Source organism: Chinchilla lanigera, unplaced genomic scaffold (assembly GCF_000276665.1).
Source record: "Chinchilla lanigera isolate Chin_1 unplaced genomic scaffold, ChiLan1.0 scaffold00051, whole genome shotgun sequence".
Lineage (NCBI taxonomy): Eukaryota > Metazoa > Chordata > Mammalia > Rodentia > Chinchillidae > Chinchilla > Chinchilla lanigera.
Genome location: NW_004955452.1, coordinates 7,393,369 through 7,402,298, shown reverse-complemented (window position 1 = coordinate 7,402,298; position 8,930 = coordinate 7,393,369). Strand labels below are relative to the sequence as shown.

General features: G+C 49.0%; 1 protein-coding gene across 1 annotated transcript in view; it reads right to left on the bottom strand.

Annotated features, from left to right (window-relative positions):
- The window catches only part of Sesn2 (sestrin 2), a gene marked incomplete in the record, with an annotated part of 24,561 nt that overhangs the window by 14,906 nt on the left and 725 nt on the right, over positions 1-8,930 (bottom strand).

Genomic DNA, 8,930 nt, shown 5'->3' with positions numbered 1-8,930 from the left:
AATAAATGCTGTTGGTGGTTGGTGGGTGTAGTAAGGTGGTACAACTACTACAGAAATCAGTATGGAGACTCCTCAAAAAACTAAAACTAGAACTTCCACTCTATCCAGCTATTCCCCTTGCAGATAGATATCCTCCCAAAAGAATTAAAGGCATTACACCACAGTGATACATGCACACCTGTATTTGTAACAGCACAGCTCATAATAGCTAAATATTGGAAGCAATAGGTGAATGGATAAAGAAAATGTAGCATTTATACTTAATGGAATACTATTCTGCCATAAAGAATAAATCTGAGTCATTTGTAGGAAAACAGATCCACCTTGAGACCATGATGTTAAGCAAAATAAATTATACAAGCTTAAGTATCACATAGTGCCCCGCACGGTGGCAAACACCTGTCATCCCAGTGTGCCAAACGCCGAGGTAGGAGGATTGCTGTGAGTTCAAGACTAGCTTAGGCCACACAGTGAATCCAAGGGCACCGTGAACTACATAATGAGACTGTGTCTCAACTGCCAACCAAAAATTAATAGATCAAATAAATTTAAACATATTTACCATTAAATTTATTTTTTGCTGAATGAGGCGGTACACACCTGTAATTCCAGCATGCTGGGGGACTGAGGCAGGAGTATAAGAGACTTAGTAAGACTCAGTTTCAAAAAAAAAGTTGGGGACGGGACGGGCAGAGATGTAGTTCAGGGCCAAGGTGGTGGGCTCAATCCTCAGCACCAACGCATACGCAAATGGACAGATGGAGCCATTGGCGCACCCTGCGCGGAGGAGCCAGGCAGGAGATCTCTACCCCTTTGGTGGGTGATGAACAGGTAAGAGCTAATCTCAGGCCGAACTGTTCAGGAACTGGGCAGGAACCCAGGAGCCCCAGTATTTCTGGGCGGGAAAGACCCAGAAAAAGGAAATAAATAGCCATCATCTCGTTGCACATCTCCAGAGGCCACTGCCTTAGCAGCCCCACAAACCCGACACAGAACCCACTGCCGCCTGTACCCCAAAGCCAGGAACCAAGTACACTAGAAGCTCACAAAGGAGCCCATTTCCAGTTTCTCTGACCTTCCCTGTCCACAGCCTCCTAGTTGTCTCCCTGCCTCCCTGGTCCTGCCTTCTTCTCTCTTTCACCTTCCTCACAGCAGCCAGGTTAATGTTCTGACGTCTAAATGTGGTCACCTGGCTTCAAACTGACAGCCCCCCCCCATGGGCTTCCAAAAAGTGAGTGGTCCAAGCCCGCCCCCACCCACTGGCCGTTTCTTTGGCAGAGCTAACCCTGAACAGTCCTAGGAACATTTTTCTGATGTCCATCAGTGACCCCATAATTCTCAGTTGTTATGGCTGTGTCTACGCCCCCAAAGCCTCATGCAGTCATAGGTGGGGAGTTTTGAAGGTGGCTGGGTCAGCATGCGTGATGCTGGGATTAAGGGTGCCCCACCCTGGGTATCAGTGACACCACCCCAAAGGTGGGTGTTCAGGATGGAATATAAAGGGACAGAAAGAAACTGCTTGGCTACTTTGCTGCCTTCTGCTTGCTGCTGTGCTGTCTCTTGCCTGCTTGCCATGGACTATTTCTCCTGGGCGATGCTCCTCTGCCGTGGCACCCTGTCTTGAAGCCAGCCGACTATGGACTGAAACCGCTACAAACTGAGCTGAAATAAATCTTTCCTCCTTTAACTTGTGGGTATCAGGTATTTTTGTCTCAGCAATGAGAAAAATAACTAAGACACCAATGACTTTGCTTCTGAAAACAATGTCGTCTAACCCTACCTGAAACTTTTCTACTCCCAGATCTCACTTTTGGAGAGAAGGGCCAGATTATTCATTGTGCCCTGTGAAGGAAAACAGAGCGAGCCAAGCAGGGGGTCCAAGGCTATGGGAGTCTCTTCCAACATAAACACAGTTGCCTTTCTTTAGAAGCTACCAGAATTCTTGTCTTAGCTATCTTTCTTATTATTGAAACAAAATACCCAACACCCAAAGTTAAAAGAGGAAAGGTTTATTTCGACTCACAGTGTGTAGCAGTTTCAGTCCATATTCGGCTGACGCCAAGGCAGGAAAAAACAGCAGAGGGGCATTGTAGAGGAGAAACAGTTCATGGCAGACAGAAGACAGCCAAAGCAGCAAGCAAGCCACAAGCCTCTCTCTGTCCATTACATCTTATCCAGGCCACCTGCCCTTAGGGTGGCTAGCACTCACACCTTGAAGCCTAGCACTGCACCATGAGTCAATACCAGTGTCACATACTCCAAATCCAGCAACCTCTGAGAAGTCCCATCTATGACCACCTGAGGCTCTGGGGGGACATCTAGATACAAGCCCTAACAATCATGTACACTCTAAACCTGTTTTAGCTGGGTGTGGTGGTGCATGCATCCTTAATTCCAGAATGCAGAAGGCTGAGGCAGAAGGATTGAGAGTTTGAGGCCAGCATGGGCTACACAGTGAGTTCAAGGCCAGCCTGAAGTACCTAGTGAGACTGTCTCAAAACAAACAAGCAAAAAAACACTAAACCTGCTTATCCTAGAGATGGAGTTCAGGAAGGATACTTTTTCTCTTAACTTGAAAGAGGACGGGGCTGGGGATATAGCTCAGTGGCATAAGTGCCTGCCTGGCAAGCCTGAGGTCATGAGTTCGATTCCCAGTACCCCCCCCCCACAAAAAAGACACCATGCCCAATTCCCAGCACTAAAACAAAAAACAAAACAAAACAAAAACTAAAAGAGGGGCTCTTCCATACTGGCCTTGGAGCCACCTTACTCAAATCAGAGCCACATCCTCACTGGAAAGGGACACAGTTTCCCAATTCTCCCTTTCCATTAAGATCCAGACCTAAGCCAGGCATGAAGGCACATTTCTGTAATTCCAGCCTAAGATCACCAATATCCTGGGCTATACAGAGACCCTGTCTCAACAAACAAAAATATCCAGACTTAGTACCCCAGTCACTAAAAATTATAAATGGGCCTTCTTTTTCAAGGGGCCAAAAGCCTCCAGAGGCAGATCTGTGGGGGTCTGAATATTCACAAAGGAAAGAACCATGAGACCTGCAAGTCTGTGAGGTGGGTGAACCAATACTGCCGTGTACTCGCTGCGTGGCTCTGGGCAGGTACCCGAGACGCTGGGCCTTAATCCTGCGCCAAGTGGGCTGAGCTGACTGTTCAGGCCCCTTGCAGCCCACACTGGGAGCCACCAGGCCAGGCTGGTCCAAGGCCAGCACAGTAACCACGCCGTCACAGAACACTCCCTTAAAGCTGCCGTCCTCCCTACCCAAGAGCAAACCCTACAGCTCAGTCCGGGAGATAAGAACTGCTCATCCCACAAACTGCCTCCCCCTTGGGGATCTGAGGGCAGATAGAAAACCGTACCAGGGCAGGCAGAATTGGGGTAGGAGACCACAAGGGTCCTGGGCTCACCAGAGATGCCAAGGAGGAACAGGAACCGCCTTGGGTACCACCTCACTTCAAATTCTGAGCCAGGAGCTGTCAAAAGCAGGAGCTGATACCCTGAGGCCTATATATGTTGGGTTTGGGTCCATCTCATCTTCCAACAGCAGCAACACCAATAATGCAGAGTGTAGTTTTTGTTTTGGGTTTTTTTTTTTTTTGTGGTACCGGGGATTGAACTCACAACCTCGCGCTTGCCAGGCAGGCGCTTACGCCACTGAGCTATATCCCCAGCCACTCTTTGTTTTTCTGTTTTTGAGATAGGGTCTTGCTATGCAGTCCAGGCTGACCTCAAACTTATTATGTAGCCCAAGCTGGCCTTGAGCTGGAGGTGATCCTCCTGCCTCAGCCTCGAAGAATGCTAGGATCACAGGTGTGCACCACTAGGCCCGGCAAGATAGAGGCTTTTGACACAAACTGCTGAGGCTCAAATGACAGCTCCACTACCTATCTGTTAGCTCTGCATCTCAGTTTCTTCACCAAATAACAGGAGTAGTAACTAATTTCCCTGGGGTTGCCTGAAGATTTAATGAGATAATGCTACAAGGCTAACCTCTGCACCTCCATCACCCAAAGCACTTAATAAAAGTCAGCTGGCATTAACCTCATTGTTATTTCAAACAAGGGCTTCTCAGCCCAGGCGGTACATTAGAATCCCTTTTAGAAAGGTTTTAAATACAGATGTCTGACCCCAACTATTCTAATTGAGTTGGTCTGGGGTGGGGCCCCAGTAAAAGGCAGCAGCCAAGAGCTGAGAACCATTATTTGCACTATTTATTGATCACTTTCAAGTGTAAGGCACCATGCTAAGTGCTTTCCAGGTGGAATCAGAATTTGTTCACTTGGTGAAGAGTTCGATGATTCTACTGCAGGCAGCAAGGACACAAGAGTGAGAAGACCAAGTCTCAGCCCTCATATAATTTTGTACTCATAGAGAAAGACAAAGGATGACTAGGATTTCATTTCATAAAAAAGTGAATGGAACAGAGCAATGACTGTAATGACAGTAGGGTGGGAGAGTGTGCACTATTTAGTGTAAGAGGCAGGAAAAGCCACTGGGGAGGTGACCTTTGAAGACTGAGGGGACCAGCACTCCAGCCAGAGGGAATAGACAATGCAAAGCTCTGAAAGCAAAACCAAGAGCTAAGAATCTATGGCTCCAATACCCCGCATGCTTCCTTGGCCTTGACACCAGGGGGAGTCCAGGGAAGGCAGGCAGAGAGGGATCCTACTGCCCAGACCAGCCCTTCCCGGATTCCCTGAGGGCAGCGCAAGTCAGTAACAACACTAACAACAATAATATTAATGGCCAGGCAAGGAAGGTTACCACTGGCTAAGCACTGACTTCACAGGCACCACCTAGACTTTAAAATAGAGACTATTGCTACCCTCCCTACAGACGAGGAATAAAACTCAGCGAGGCTAGCTTACTTCTGGTCACTCAGCCAGAAAGAAGGCAGTGGAGGAGTTGGACCAGATCCCTCCAAGTTCAGGAACTATTTCCCCATTCTACAAACTTCTCAGGGTCTCCACAGTTGGTGGGCTTTTGCACCTGGGGTTCACCAAGAGTGAGCTGCTTCTTGTCTCTACTCACAGGCCCAGGGGTCCACTGCCCTTAATTACAGCATTTGTCACTGCTGCTTTTTTCTGGGGGCGGTACAGGAATCAAACTCAAGACCTTGCGCTTGCCAGGCACGTGCTTCTGCCACTGAGCTATATCCCTGGCCCCTGTCACTACTTCTTTCTTTCTTTTTTTTTGTTTTTTTTTTCCAGTACCAGGAATCGAACTCATGACCTTGCGCTTGCAAGGCAGGCGCTTTGCCACTGAGCTAAGTCCCCAGCCCTGTCACTACTTTCATCTAGGACAGACCCTGCCTCTAGTTCTCCGCTGTTATGCCAGTATCCAGCACAGCCAAATTCAACAGAACTTCCTGTGATACTGCAAGGTTTTATATCCACATGGTCGAATACATACCGCGGTACCTAGTCCCAGGGGCCGAGCATTTGAAATGTGACTAGTACAACAGAAAGAAAAAACCAAAACTTTCCTGTAATCTGAATTTATTTTTTTGGAGATAGAGTCTTGGACTCTCCCTATGTGGCCCAGGCTGGCCTTGACTTCGTGATCCACCTGCCTCAGCATCCACCTCCTGCTGGGAGTAGCTGTGTTGCCGCGCCACACAACCACACGTCAGGCTATCTAAATCTAAAATGCCAGTGAGCCCAGGTTCAGCACATCTGTTAAAGGTGTGCTTCCTAATTTTACCTGGATTTTACAGATGAAAAAAGGGAAATCCAATGAGGGTTGTTCTTTTTAAATCCAACTGGGACAGTCACAGAGGCCAGCAGAAACAATGAAGTCAGACTGCTCTCTGGGAGGTCACTCAACAGGAGGTCTTTAGGCCACCAGTAAAAAGAGAGTAACTGCCTCCGAGCTGAGGGCCTGCCTCCCAATTCAAGGGCCCCAGAAGACTGTTAACTTTTGTATTAGTTCTGGTACATGCATGAAGGTTCCACCTAATCTTCATCAGTTTTGGGACAAAGGAGACACTAATTTGCAAACAAAGAAAGATTAAGGGTCTAAGAGCTACCAGCCCACCAGTGGCTAATCTGCAATTTAAACCCAGGAATGCCTGGTACCCTCAGGGCCACCTTTATACTGCACCACAAGAGTTCCAGGAAGTGGCTGCAGGCCTGGAGATTTGAATCCAGTTTAGTTTGGCTTCCCAGGCTTCTGTCCACCATCTGGTTGGCCTCTTGGAGTAGCTCCACCATTGTTCTTGATATCTGGGCCTGCAAACCCTGGGTTTTAGCTATAGATCCTTGTTCGATCAGTACGCTGACCAAGAAGGGGCACATATTTCCACCCCACTCCTAGTAGCTAAACTCAGGTAGTTAGTTAGCCGGGTGTGGTGGTGCACACCTATAATCCCAGCCTTCGGGAGGCTGAGGCAGGAGGATTGCTGCGAGTTCAAGACCAGCCTGGGCTACAAAGTGAGCTCAAGGTCAGTCTGAACTGCATAGCAAGACCCTGTTTCAAAAACACAAAATAAACAAACAAACTCAGGTATTTGTCTGTGTTTGCACCTGTGAGAAAGATAGCACGAGCAGTCAATCATATCCACCAAGCGTTGGATGTCATCTCACCAAATCCTCATAATCATCCCAAGGGATATGGGTATTGCTTATCCCCTTCTTTTTTTTTTTTTTTTTGGTACCGAGAATCAAACTCAGGACCTTGCACTTGCCAGGCAGGCGCTGTGCCGCTGAGTTCTATCCCCAGCCCGTTTATCCCTTCTTTATGGACAGGCACAACTCCAACCTGACCTCAGAGCCAGAGTAATTTACAAGGAGCCGCTAAGCCAGCCAGGGAGAGATCACTGTGTGCACTGCCGAGAGGCAGAAGGCAGTACTGGGGCTGAGACCTGCAGGATGTGTCCAGCGTGGCAAGGGAGACTGAGGAGCAACACCGAATTTATGTGAACCAAGTAACTGGTTCACATTGTTGGGCCCAAAACTCCCGCCATGGAGAAGGGCATTGGAAGAGGATGTGCAAAGAAACGTATCCTGTGCGTGGGAAGCTTGTAGAGCCCAACGCAGCTTTGAAAACATATGAGCAATACTAGATAAAGGGCAGCCCCAGGACTGTCTGGAGATAGTGACCAACGATGGGAGTCTTGGAAACTGCACAGCAGGTCCTCCCTTGGACCTTGAGCACCAGGCCCTGTAAGATTGGCACACTGCTATCTTCCAAGAATTCCACTTCCCAAGGTCTTTGCTACAGAAAAACTTAAGAGAAATATCTCAGACAAACCACCATTCCACTGAAAAATGACTTCCTCTAAGTCCCTGGAAGCCTGACCACACTACCCAAGGCACTCTTCTCCTTAGACTACTTTCCAGGTCATGTCCCAGAGAAGGGGAGGGCACACATCAGAAAGGTGGAATCCTAGAAAGGGAGATGACCACGTTCTGACAGTAGCTGGCATTTTGGTTCCAGTTACCGTGTCGCATGTAGTACTAGGCACCAGACACTGTGCTTTGGCCTTTGCTTGTATTCTGAGTTAATTCTCCCGACAGCTCTATAAAGATACCTTTGAATCCCCATGGGAAGAAACTCCAATCAGAGGAGTGATCACTTGGCTGAGGTGACACTGTAAGTGGAGGGCTGGGACACCAACCAACCCAGCATTTGCTTACCGTAGTGAGAGCAGGTATCTCAATAATAACGCGATTTCTGTTTTTTTTTTGTTTTTTTGTTTTTTTTTCCATAAAGACACAGACTAAAGTGACTTAGCTGGGAAGAGGCAGGAGAGAGGATTCCTGCAACTGGGGCTCCTAAGCATGGTGGAAAATGGTAAAGAACTAACAGGAAGGCTTGGGATGTGGTGCGGTGGCAGAACACTTGTCTAGCATGCAAGAGGTACTTGATTCAATTCCCAGTACTAAAAAACAACAACCACCAAAAGCATCTAACAGAAAATCCCAGAAACGGCTCAAGCAGAGCGGAGATTTTCCCTGGGTCACACACTCTAGCTCTAGCACTAGCACGCCACTGACTCAGCCTCGAAACACACCCACCTCCACAACACTCCAGGCTAGGAAACTAAAGAAACAAGCAAAAGTCCCTCTTGTGCCAAGCACTGTCCAAAATCCTAGAGACACTCAGGCTAAAGAATGAGGTATGGGATTAGTGAAGGAAGGCTCTGTCTCAGCTCCTCCTAAGCCTCAATTTTCTCATTCGGTAGAAGGGGGATACAATATATAAGCTTGTATTTGCTGGTTTAGTCCAGAGGACGCAGAGACCAGACAAACCTCAGCGCCTGACATCTAGCAGATGCTCAATAAATAAGATGTTCACTGCCACTGCTGTTATAGCGGTGGCGGGAGAGGAGTTGAATTAGGTCCTTATTCCTTGCTTCCCAGCAAAGCCCCTTTAAGGCTGTGGGGGGCAGGGAGGGGGAGGTCCTCCCTGAGGAAGTCTAAAGATCTCTGAAAAAACTCTGAAGATCCTAGACCACTTAAGAAGGAACAGCCTAATCAGAAAGTCTTCAGGAGCCACTGCCAGAGCTGCCCCCTCTCCCCCAGCTTTGGCTGCCACTGCCGCGTACCAGGAGGCCAGCCAAACCCCAAGAGCACCCGCGCCCCCTTCCAAAACAGGGGTGCGGGAGAGGGCGGGAGGGGGGGTGACCTTCGCCGGCCAGTCCCAGGTGCCCCGTGCCCGGCGCTGAGGGGCCAGAGCGGGGCCGGATCCTAGAAAGAGTCCGGGGCTCGCCCGCCTCCGCCTAGAGGAAGGGAAACTGCGCAGGGGGCGGGGAGGAGGAGTGGTCGGGCCGCTCTGGCTGGGATTTGCCTGGACTTGAAGACGCTCTCTCCACGAGAGCCCAAAGCCTGGAGAGCCCCGAAAAGGCTTCCCACTCATTCGTCCGGAGTCCGGGAGAGCCAGGAGGGCTCGGGCGGCGGGGTGGGGGTGG